Consider the following 14,010-nt stretch of genomic DNA (forward strand, 5'->3'; position numbering starts at 1 on the left):
ATTCCTTTGAAATAATCAAGGGTCATTTGAAGGATGATGTCTTTTGAGGGAATTCTATTTGAGAGAGGCAACAAGGAGAGGGAGGTATGCATATAGAATTCCATTTTCTGATTTTCTCGTTGTTGGAACATTGAATTTTATTTCAAATGGCTTGATGATGAAACTCATCTTGGTTTGCCTAACATTACATGCCAATTTTTTTTTCTTTTTTTTTTGTTCATGTTGTTTATGCATTCTGCGTAAATAAAGAATATGAAACTTCCTGTTTTAAAATTTCAAACTTCTCTTCCTATTACCAAAGCCTTTGGAACATGGCCCATTCTTAGAATAATTTCAATTCCAACTCCAAATGAATTGAATCTCACTGTTGGAAGGCTAGTTTCAATCCATTCCTCTATCAATTTCTAATTTAACACTTGAGAGAAACAGATTATAAAAGCAATGTTTAGATTAAGAAATATCTTGTTAAGCTGATAGGCTTTATGTGGGAACTTTGCTCCCATAAATTACTTTTTCGATGGAAATGTTGTAAGACTCCTCATTTTTTCAATTTTCAGATTGCTTTTCTGATCAAATTTTCTTTCTTAGAAGTTTCTAAAAGATTTACTTTATTCTTTTCCTACTTTCCTTTTATCATTATCAATGTTAGTGGATAGTTTCTAATATTTCTCTTCTCTCAATAGGTTTCTAATTTTTATAGGTTCTCATATTTCTATAAAATGTTTTGCAGGTTTTAGAATTTGCATTAGATTCTTGAATCACTTTTTCTTATGTTATTTTCTTTGATCTTCTTGATAGTTTCAATTTCACCCTATAATACCATCTAAGATATGGAGGTTAGATTTGTACAATATTTGAGAAATTATTTGAAGATTTAAAAAAAAAATTGTGTAGTTAATGAAATTGGTTTGTTGCAGATGGAGCAATTTTAAGAGAATTCGATAGAGATTGAAGCTTGTCATCCACCTATTTTAATTTATGTTATCCATGAGAATAAGTTTAGGTGACTTTGTAGATTGGATTTTAATAATTTGATTAATTTTCAATAAAGCTTGAATATTGTTAATGTGAACTAAAATAAGGCTTACAAATTTATTTTTTCTTAAAATGTTAGTTTGTTATGGAATAAAATAATTTTGAATAATGTTTAGGAAGATCAAAATATATTTAAAGACTACATTTAACTTTTTCCCTTATTATGTATTTTACAGATAAATAGAATAAATATAAGCTTACAATATTTTAATGGTAAACACTAAAATTGTTATAAAAAATATATATATTATATTTTAAAATTAAAATTTTCAATTATCAATTCTCTTTGAAATTGAAATTTTATTATAGAAGCTATCACTTTAATTATATATATTAAAAGAAACTTTCTAATAAAAAACTTGTGATTTTTCAAAATATCTAAATTTAAAAATATTTTCTATTTTTACATATTTAATTAGTTTTTCAATTATTAATTTGTCACATATATTATTAAAAATAATCAAATTTTGTTACAATTTAAATTTAGTTGTTTTTCAAGTTTAAGTCAAAGAATGAAATGGGTATTTTTAAATTATAGATAATGACTTAATTGATTAATGAAATAATAGTTTTTTAGCAAAATTTATATTTGTAATTTACAATTTTTTTTAAAATTTTTTTTTAAAGGTAATCAGTCGAAGCCTAGATTATTTATCATTCATTTTTGTTATTATTGTTTGATTAATTATTGTTATGTGTTAATCTCGAGTAGATTTGAAACCAAGACCTCCTCGATGAGAGGCTCACAATTTATTGATGCGTTGTAGGCTTTTGCCTGTAATTTACAATTATTTTTTCAAAAAGTATGTAAATGTATAATTTTCAAAAGGTATGTAAATGTGTAATTTCAAAAAAATATCAAAATGGATAATTTTAAAAAATTATATAAATCTATGAATTTTAAAAGCTATTTTAATTATTTAAATATTATCATTATTTATTATTTATTTATTATTATATTTCATTCTAGACCTTTTATTAATTATATTAAGACTATTTTGTAATTAAAAAAATATAATAAGTCTTATATTATGTGTTATGTTTATTTTTTAATAGCCATGCTACATTTCACATTATCTATTAAATCAAAGTCTTTTTGAGTATTATTTTTTTAATTTAAAGATTATTTTTCCTATCTTAAAATTGAATTTTAATTTCTAGACATTTGAATTTTTTTTCTCATATAAAATTATTGTGTTTTAATAATCTAAAAACCAACTCTTGATTCATACTTGATCATGTATACTATTTTCAGCTAATAATAGTCATAACAATAATAATTAAGTCGATAGGCTTATATGTGAGAGCTTTGCTACCAAAATGAAATTTAATTGTCGAATAATTGTCAGCCCTTCCTAGAGAGTTTTTCTTTCCCAATTCAATTATTTTTCCCGTTCTTTCTTTAACATTAACAAATAAATCAACAATAAAAAATATAAACTTGTCATTTTCCCGCTTTTTGTTAAGTTAAAATTAACAAATAAATCTAGAATAATAAATATAAACTTGCCATTCTCCCACTTTTTCTTAAAGTTATCCATAATCAATGTCACAATTATAAAAGGAGTTTAAACTACAATCTATTATTTATTATGATGGAAGACGATATGGAAGGTCTTCTTTCTGGTTTAGCAAGATGTCAAGGAAGACTTTAACTTTCAACTCTTGCAAGCATAGATTTTTAAAGATTGGGTATAGTGTAGTTTAAATTTATAGGTTCAATCAATGATTCCTTTGGTTTGAATCTATACTAATTTGTATGGTCATTTTTAAAAAATATTGTATGAATCTATAATAATTTGTATGATCTTGTTTTTAATGAATCTATAATAATAAATCTATCTGATTAATTTGAAAATAAATTATGAGAAGATTTACCCATGTTTTCATTATAAAAAGAGTGGTTGGGAATGGACTTCCTGACTTGAATTACTTAAATTAGGTGGAATTAAATGCAACTCTAATGAAAATAATTGATAGGAAATTATTTATACTTCAAATTAGTATTTGTTTAGAATTTAAGAGTTTCATTTTTAAGATTTAATTGATGCATAGAGATTAATTTTTGCCCTCATATATCAAGATTGTGAAAAGTATCAATTATATTAAGTCGTGTAAAATAGTTTTAAAATTTTAAATTGTTCTACTTTATTTTAATATTTAAAATATATAATTAGATTAATGCTTTTGATTTAATTAGAAAGCACAGTTACTTTTAGTTCAAAATCAATAAAGGATTCTAAAATGAAAAAAACAAGTTATCTTATTTTTCCATTATTTGCATTTCTTTCTTATTAGCTTGTATAAAATATTATAAAATGTTAAAAAATAATTAGTCTAATTAATTTAAATAAGAATATATTAAAAATATTTTCTTATGAGAAAAGTTATTTGTATTGATTTTATTTAAGTGATCTCTATAATTTATACTTATATAAAATTATTCATTCAAAATTAGTGATCTTCATCTATGAACAAAGGTACAAAAAATTTAATGTGCTTTACAATCAAAAGATTTTTTCAAATTTCATAGGAATTGAAATTAAATAATCTAAAAAGATTTAGTGAATATAATTTTAGAAAATGGAGGAAAAAATATTTATTACATTAATAATATCTTTTATTCATTCAAAATTTCTCAATTAAAAATATTGTTGTCTATAGTTTTTACTCATTCTAAATCACTCAATCTAATTTAAATAAACATGTTTTAAAATAGAATTATTTTTAGTAAATGAATCTAAAAATTAAAAAGGTGTTATCCATTTTAAATTGTTATACTTTATTTTTATGTTTAATATTTGAAAGTAGACTAATAATTTATTTTTTTCTATTAGATATAAGAGGATCAAAAAGAAACATAACAGAGAAGTTCAAAGAGTATCAACAAAAAGACCTAGCCTCCATCCAAAACTAGAGTAACAACAGTACAAAAATAAAAAACACAACAAGAGGAGCAATCAACTAGTGCAGAATATCCAAAAGAATGTCAACTCAGGCAATCCAGCCGAGTGGACCCTCCATCCAGACAATATTTTTGTGCTCTTGAATTTGGGTTAACATGAACAACTCTTCTTTTCTGGTGTTGACATTATTCTTGATCTCCTTGTTCAACCTTATACCGGCTTGATCAAAAGCATGTAGGTCATCCAACGTTCTTCTCCATTGAGACCCATGTTTCAACTCATAGTAGAAGAAGGTAACATGACTGTCTTTAATAATTTTCTTTTAAGGATTTTATTAATAATATATAGTATGTGATTTTTAATTGTTGAAATAAAAAAATTAATTATTAATTGAGTGAATAAGATAAAAATAAAATTAGCATACAATTTTGAAATTAAAAAAATATTTCCACATTTTATTCTCCTTTTTTTGTTCAAAATTAGCAAACAATTCTAAAATGAAAATTGGAAAGTTGCTGCAGCACTCTTACTTCTTTATATTTAGCTTATAAAATATAATGAAACATTTAAAATAAAATATTAGTCTAAGTTGATCATTTTAAATAAAGAACATATGTCCATAATTTGATTCAACCAAAATCACTCAATAAAAAAAAGTGTATTTATATTTTTTGTTCATCCAAAATCATTCAATTAAAATTAAAAATAGTGTTCTCCATAATTTTTATTAATTTAAATATAAGAATTTTTTTTAAAATTTAAATATTTAAAAAATTCAAAACTCTTATAGGCTTATTGTTGCACCTACAAAAACGTGCAACTGCTAGTACTATACTTAGTGTGGAAGTAATTAATTATTTTCTATTGTTTTATGTTGCTGGTGCATGTTAGAAGAATGTTGTCTTCGATTTGGGATAGTAATTAGGAAGGTAAGATGATATATTTGTGTATGGTGGTGTAGCTTTGCATGTTTCGGAATTCATTCTTCGTCAGCTTTGGTTTAGACCACATTTCATTATAAAATTGTTGGACTTCAAATATTTGATATAGTAGAGACAGATTTATTTTAAAGAGCTTGTCTTTTTATTCAGCCGATAGGCTTATTTCATTCTAGACTTTCTGTTGGAATGTTATGACGCTCCGGAGGTGACAGACACCTGAAAAGACAAACTCGGTGCCTGAAAAAAGTGTTGGGAATGGTTCAATTCAATGTTTATTTGGTCGGATCCATTCTCCATGTTTGATGTAATTCTTCGTTGAAAACCGGCACACAGATCAAAAGATTTTTGTTGATTTGATTTTGATAAAGAATAGCTTACTTTAGAAATTAGAGAAACCTTATGTTCTTATACACATTTTTTTACTATATTAGTTATTGATGCATATGCTTCATTTTTAAATTTACCTTGTAATTATTCTCTTAGTATTTCTATTTAATAAATGTTGGTCTCCAACAAAGTTATTGGGTGGAGAGTTCTTGCACATACATTTATTTTTTGTTGTAGAAAACGAAAGAAAATTCATTGCTAAGAAAATGATATTAGACATATGTGAAAATGAATCAGAGAATATCATTCCCTTATGTGACCTTGAAAGGAAGTTCTAAGATAGAAATTTTGATAAAAAATTTTATAACTCAAGCTTCATTGATACGTGTTTTATGTAGAGAAATAAAAATATATATAACTTGAAAATGAGATTATATAATTATATGTGTTTATTTGTTTTTGATATAAAAGCAACCAAAACTAGGAGGCTGGCCCTTTACAACAGTGGTGAACAAACCACCAGAAAGCCAACAAATAGCCACACAGACCTCTAATGATTAACATAAAAAACATTAGTATCAACATAACAATAATTATCAGTACCAGAGTTCCTACTCTAAAAAACAACAAAGTTTATCAAGTTAACAGAAGACATACAAGTAGTCATCACATCATACCACCTACAACCAATATCCAAGTTTAACAAAAAAAAAAAAACCATCACCATAAGATGGAGAGAAAAACCAACAAAGAACCAAAGAATATCACACACCGAGAGGCCACTAACTGACATCTTCTCTATTCCCCTTCCCAACAAGGAGGACTTTAGCCTAGTCTTCAGTGAGGAAGTTGTAGAGCAACTTCAAGTCCTCCTTCTTCGAGCCCTCCTCTTCTGACTCGTGAGCTAGAAGCTGGAGAGTGGTCACAGCCACTTGGGTCACCTTTAGAGTGAGCTTTGAGAAGAGGGTGACTCCACCTCACCATCCTATTTATCTTTTGAAGAGGGTGTTTGCATCTATTTCTCATGAGCTAACATTATGGAGGAGGAAGATGGAGATGATTATAATAGATAGAAATATTCGGGAGCTATCACCTTTGTCAAGTAACATTTTGTTGAAACATTTTCTTCCAAAGAATGAAGAATTTTCCCACAAGTGATGAGCCCCAAACACCACATCCTGAAAGGTATGACAATTTCTTTCTAACTAGATGTTCCAAGTAATAAAAGATAATCATTAAATGCTTTTTTTCCCCCTTTATATTACAAACACTTCAATAAAACACTTCTACTTTTTATCAACAGAGTTTATTCATTTATAATTTTTTAATTAAAAGTAACGAACAAGGAAACATATATTTATTTTTCAATGTACAAAAAATTGTTATGAATCAAACTGTAGTTCTTTATTTTAACAATTAAAATTATACATTTTTGTATATTTAGTTAATCATTACAAGATATAATAAAATTAAATACCTTTAAAAAATTGAAAATTGAAGTAAATGTATTTTTAATTATATACATTGATTTAGTCTCTAAATAATATGTTGCTTCTATAAACTATGTCTTCAAGAAAAAAGGAAAAATAAGGAATAGGATGCAAGACCAAGTGGAGAGAGAGAGAGAGGAAAGATCAAGGAGTAGACATGAGATTTGTTTAGTTGTAATATTTTTTTATTTTTTAATATTTGTTGTTTTTTCTATTTATTTGATATGAGTAACTATACACACAAACAATACACTGAGAGTAATCATTCTCGAGATGCCTATTTTCATTTAATTCCAAGGTTTTTTAAACTTGAATTGATGAAAATAAACACCTCAAGAATGATTAATCTAATTGTATTATATATAGGTATATATAAGCTAGTGGCAGTCACGACGCAACATGAAAAATAATTTTTTATTTTCTTATTTTTATAATGTTAGGATCAAATTATTAATTGATTTATAATTATAGTTGTATATTTTATTAAAGTTAGAATAAAATTATTCATCAATTTTTTTAATTCTATATGTAGTGGTTAATTTGCATAAATTCAAGAGTTGTTATTAGTTTAAGGTAATTGTTAGAAAAAATGTTAGGAGTAGAGTTATGTAAAAGGTTACAATTAGACATAGCATTAGAAATACAATTAGTGTTATAGTTAGACTTAGGTTTAGGGCTAGGGATAGGGTTAGGGTTTTGATAAGAGTTAGACATACAATAAGGTAATTGCTAAGGTGATAAGTATGTGTATAACTAGGGTTAGGTTTTTACTTAGGTTTAGAAGTAGGGTTCTAAAAAGGTTTGCAATTAGAGCCAGCATTATGAATATGCTTAGGTGTCATGAGCCCTAATTAGTGTGTACAATACATATATTTTAAACATATATACTCAATTTAAATATCTTATTACAACTATTAGTAAACATAATATTTAACATTCTATAATACAAATCATATTAAAAATTAATAAATATTGAAATGATATGAGATATACAAAATAAATCTCATTTAAACGATATATATATATATATATATATATATATATATATATATAATATTAAATAATAGTAAACATTTCCTATGGTGAAATAAATTTAATTAATGAAGCAATGTCTTTTAAAAATCAAAAGATGCAACCTTTCAACATATAGAGTATATAATCAAAGTAGGAGAACTGAGGGGGATTAACGAGAGATTTCATTAAAATGGAACAATTATAGAAATTAGGGATCAGGGGTCATCACATTAGGCTTATGATCAAGATTAGTGTTAAGATTATGATTATAGTTAGACTTATGATTAAGGTTTGATCTCAATAGTACAAGTTAGGCATAGGAATTATAATTGAGTCAAGGGTTACATTTAGTAGTATAGTTAGAGTTAGGGTAAGACTTATGATTAGGAGTAGGGTTAGGGAGAGGATTAGGATCATACATAGGATAAGTGAAGGGTTAGACATAGGATAATGGTTAGGACTAGGACTTCTCATTGATTTAGTGTTAGATATAGAGTTATAGCTAGGGACACACTACTAATAAGGTGGCTTTTAAAATTATAGTTAATGTTACACTTAGGAGTAGACTTAGAGTAAGGGTTTTGCACTTAGGATAAGTGAATGGTTTGGCATAAGATTAGGGTTAGGACCAAGAAATACAAACTAAGTTAGAGTTAGATTTGAGAGTTAAGAATTATGATTGAGGAAAGAGCTACATTTAGTAGTACAATTAGGGTTAGAGTTGGAGTACTTATGATTAGGAGTAGGGTTAGGATTGTAGGGCCCATTTGCCGTTGCACCAAAAGCCATGACTTTTAGTGAACATGGAACACCACATAATTAACCACCTATGGGCAGGGGAGCGCGTCGCATCACCCAACAATCTCCCCCTCGACGCGCATACCAGGTGCTTACGCGGGTCGGGAAGGCACCGAGGAGATTTGAACCCATGACCAGGCCAAAACCAAGCTCTGATACCAATTGTAGGGCCCATTTTCCGTTGCACCAAAATCCATGACTTTTAGTGAACATGGAACACCACATAATTAACCACATGTGGGCAAGGGAGCACGTCGCATCACCCAACAAGGATTAGGTTAAGGGTTAAATTTATGGCTTAAGAATTAGGATTAGGATTAGTGTTAGGGTTAGGGTTAGTGTTAGGGCTATAGATAGGGCTAGGGTTGAGGTTATGATTAGGATTAGGGTCAACATAGGATAAGTGAAAGGGTTACAAATAAGATTAGGGTTAGAAATTTGAACATAGATGTTGCATTGCATAAAATATTTTAATCAAAATATCATATACATTGATGCAGGTGGTCACACTTTAGGATCTACCTAAAGGTGTGAAAAACAAGACATTGAACTATGAGTAGATGAAGCTACAAAGAACTAAATGTTGAAGTGATATTTCTATATCAATCTGAATAGTGATATGATGACATATGTGGATGGTTGATGTCTTTGAAATTGTTGTCAAAGAGGGAAAAGATTATCAAGTTACCATACAAGTCATCATACAAATAAAGAAGGAGATATATGGTAGTTATCATTCATATATTGAGGGAGAGATCAATTGATATCAAAAGAGGGGGACACATATTGTTGAGCTAGTGAGGTGTTGTACTAAAATGATATCAAGAGGGAGCATTCGAAGATTGCATGGATGTGAATTGGAATGAAACTAAGAAAGAGAGAATACAAACACAGAGGGATTTGATGGTATAATACTGAAGATTTTGGATTGCATGGTAATTAGTGAGGTGTTTCCATCAATATCAAAGAAGGAGATTGTTGGAAACTAAAAGTGGAACAATTTTTACATTGTCGTTGACATCAAATGTAATGATAAGAAGCAATGTCAAACCTATTAGAGAGACATTTACTAATACTGTAGAGTGTCATATCATATGAATGATGAAGATGATTTCAAAAGAAGAAATAACAAGGTGAGCTAGTGTTGTTGAGTGATCAGAAGTTAAGTATTAGGGAACTACAATGGGAACTTGATAAATTAGTCATTGACAAGATAATATTTTGTTCAATCAATATATGAAGTGAATAAGATAGCGAAGCTTAGAGTTGAAATAATTCAAAAGGATGATCTTGATTGAGTATCAGTATTGATCGGTTAATGAAGCAACTAAAGCAGAATATTAAGGAACTTAAGTAGAAGATGAACAAAATAGTTTAAGCTAAGTGATAGTTATTATATGAAAAAGTGTTATTAGAAACTAAGCTTAGTCATGGCCAAACAAGCCTATTAATGTGAGTGAGACAATACAATGTATACTGAGCTATAGAGTGATGATCGGGAAGAAAGACACAATAATTGTCAAGTGACCACAAAAGTTATAGTTTGAGAAAGAATTAAATTTGAGGCAATCATAGATGCAATTTTGAATTAGTTAAAGAAAATAGAGATAATGATTGACGAGCTAGTGTATTTAATGCACAAGGAGAGTTTGTTAAGTGATAATAGGCAAGGTTTTTATAAGAAGTTACTAGAAGAAGGGAGAACAAAGTAATGGAAGGGTTTGATGAATCTGACCTTATTAGCATTATTGCTGGTGATACTACTTTGGGGGAGTATCTTAAGCATTGGAGAGTGTTGAAATGTTGCATTCATGATTGTGTTTGTCATTCATGTCAATGTAGTAGTAAGTCTATGAATATTGACATAGTAATAGACAAAGATCTTAGTTGTACAAACAATGTTTTGATTGTTTGGTGATGCACAATCATGGACATGTTTGGTACAATGTCCTAATGTGAAGGTTCAATGCCCAACTCATAATTCAAAGACATCTAGAAGTTGTACCTGATTTACAGAGAGTAGTATAGAGACAAAGTACCTAAGAAGCAATTTTTGATATTTGCATTATATCTTTTGGCAATGATATAATCTATTGATGCTAAGTTAACCAGTTACTTATGATAGTCTAATGATGACCTTAGTGGATGTGCAATCCCTAGTATTGCACGTGTGAGAAGTTATATAGACTATGATTCAACAATGCTATTGTATTTCAAATTAATTAATTATCTTGTTATAATTAATTAGAAAAGCCTAAAGGCCAACTCAAGGAATTATTTTGAAGATATGGTATAAATGAAAGATGTTTTCCTTGTTTGTAAGATGTGCATGAAGTCGTGATCATTGTATTGAGTGTGAAGTGTGAAAAGGAGAAGAGTGTTTACTGAATTTCAGTAAGCGATCCAAGGGATTACTAGATGCGAGATTTGTGTTCTAGTTACAAGATCAGAAGGATAAAAAGTCTAGTTGACAGTATAGAAAAAGGAAAGAGCAGTACTATTTATTTCTATTATTATACAATGAATAATACAAAGATCATTTGGACAGTGGACTCATTGATCTTTCCCTTGAAGTTCTTTGGGAAGTGGGTCCAACTATCTTCGACAACTCCTAATAGGGTTGGCACAACTCCTAATAGGGTTGGAATTTCCTAACAAGGATTAAAAGTCTCCTAATAGGGACTGATATGTATTTAACATTATTATTGACTCCTAACCAGGTCCGTCCTCTAACAAGAAATATTTATATTAGTACATTATCTTGTGGGTACCATCCCCACTAGGGTTTTCCCTCTGATTGAGGGTTTCCCTAGATAACATGTTTAGTGTTACTGTGCATGAGTATCTTGTTGTCATTTTTGATATATTTCTCACATGGTTAAAGTATAAAGGTTGATAATTGTGATATTAGTTGGATAATTGATTCAACCCCTCCCCCCTCTTAGTTATATTGGTGGACTATATATTCTAACAGACCTAACCCTAAGATCAATGGTGATGTTTAAGCAAAAAAAATTGAAATTATCTATTTAAGGAGGCATCTGAGATGTTTTCCAAGGTTGGCTCATGGTTCATTGATGATCCTAAGAAGAAGTTGTGAATAGCAAAACATCTGAGGTGAACTATGAAGAGTGATTTCTTGAGGAGGTGCTAAGAAGATCAGTGATGGGAATGGTAATAGAGACGAGTCAATGAAACACCATATGAGTGAATGGAGATCTGAATTTGGAAAGTGAGTTATACTTTAGACATCAAATATATTGTTACATTATAACCATTGTATTAGTCCAAATCCTTCAATCAAGGTTAACCTAATAGTCCTTTTGTAAATCCTTTAATCAAGGTGACATTCTAATGGAATGATCCAAAGTCATTTAACAAGGCCACTCCTAACAAGATGATTAAATCCTTTAACAAGGTCACATTTAAGAGTGTGTTGTATAACCTTTAACAGGGTTGGCTCTTAACCAAGCTCACTTCAAAAGAGTGAAAAAATGGTAGCATGTTATCTAGTGATTTTTTCCGAATTGGGTTTCCATGTTAAATCCTCGAGTCAAAGTCTTATTTACATGTGTGGATTTTATTTTTATGCATGCTATATTTCTATAGTAGTTTGTTTTACTAGTAGTCAGATCATATATGAACCAAAGAGCTAAGAAATTACATGAAATATATTTGTTGAATACATGCTACATAAAAAAAGTTTTTTCTTGAAGTTGAATAATTTTTTTGAAGTTAGTCAAAGTTGAATTGGTAAATTTGGGCCTAAGGGTAACTGATTCATCCCCTCATCTAAGTTATTCTAAGTCATTATAACACAAATTAAAACCGTCAAGTATTCCTTAAGGGGTCCTACAACCCCTTATGGAACACTTGATAGATCTAATAGTATTCTTCCACCATATATAGATTTCAACCCTTTTGTACATCTATAGGCTCAATCATGAGCTGAAAGGATTGACTAAGAGAAAACAATGATTGTCTATCAACTAATTACACAATGCTTAGTTGAGGAGAAAATATTGTAGTGATCAAGAAGAAAACTAGCTACAAAGAATTTGGTTATGAATTTTTTTAGAATGAAACTATTCATGAATAATTACTCAAGATCAAGAGAAAAACCCATTTGGTTAATGCAAAAGAGTGAGAAGAGTTTCTTGGACCCATGACAAAAGCTACAGATAAGGACCTAAAGAGCTAAAAAGTGGGAATAAGTAAGGTATGCATGTGATCCTATTTTTGATGATGATGATGATGATGAGTACCCACCATATAATACTATCTCAAATAGTGACAAAAGGTCTTCAGTGCACATGCTCTCAAAAAAAAAAAAAAATATAGAGAATTGTCAAGTGCGATGAAATTATTTATAGAGGGGTAAAAGCACAAACCTATGTCACCTTTTATAAAGGAAAAGTGATATCAAAATTTAAAGTCTTCAACTTTAACGACATAAAAGTGGCATTTGTGCTTAGAATTTGAAGATGATGTAAACTAATGAAATGTGTAAAATTAGATGAAGTTTATGTTTGTAAATTCATTTTTTTTAAATGAGTGAAAATTTTATCTATTTTTTAATTTTTAAAAAATGCTAAAAATATAGAGTTTTTTTTCCTATCAAACAAATATATGTGAATGTTTATATTTTGGTCTAATTTTGGAATATGTTAGAGTCGACACGTATACCTAGTGCACCAAAAAAGAAAAATTGAAATTTGGCCAACATTTTTCAAGTTATAACTGGTCAAAGTCAAAGTTATCAGAAATTGACAATTTTGTTCTCCCATCAAACTTTTTCCATCAAATCTACATGATTTTTTAAAACAAATTACATATTCTTGAAGAAGACTCTCTCCTCTAGTGCAACATTAAAAACTAATAATTTTTGACCATGATTTACTATTTTTTTTCTTATTTTTGAATAGACATCTTCCTGAATCTTAAAATGCCTACTTGGAATATTTTTCAAACTATAACATATTATCCATAATCAAAATAATAATAAAATTGTATGATCATAATCTTGACTCTGAGACCTACAAAACTATATTTTTAGTTTTAAAAGAAACTTCAATTTAGTAAGTCAAATTGGCCTTCAAAGTGAGATGTTTATAGAAGTTCTTATTTTTGCTTGTGTAGTTGCCACCTAGGATGCCACATAGGTAGTTCTGGCCAGAAGGGTTACGGCCAAAACACCCAAGCTTATTAAATTGTCTTCAATCACTTTTTGGCTATTTTTAATGATATTTTGAGTTATTTGATACATGGGGGTTATGGCCAGAACCCTTTCAGTTGGAAGTGTTTTGGTCGTAACCCTGCATGCCATGTCAATAGGAAAACCTACCATGTATCTACAGATAGGACATGTTCAGCTATAACTATTACAACCAGAACCGTTTCAGCCATAACCCCTCCAAATATCACAAATGGTGACATAGGTTTGTGCTTTCACCCAGAGCAATGTGAACATCATCCTCTCCCCCTCTCTCTCTCTCCTCC

The sequence above is a fragment of the Cupressus sempervirens genome, chromosome 7 (assembly GCF_028749045.1).
Source record: "Cupressus sempervirens isolate cs-2001-9-10 chromosome 7, ASM2874904v1, whole genome shotgun sequence".
NCBI classification, from domain to species: Eukaryota; Viridiplantae; Streptophyta; class Pinopsida; order Cupressales; family Cupressaceae; genus Cupressus; species Cupressus sempervirens.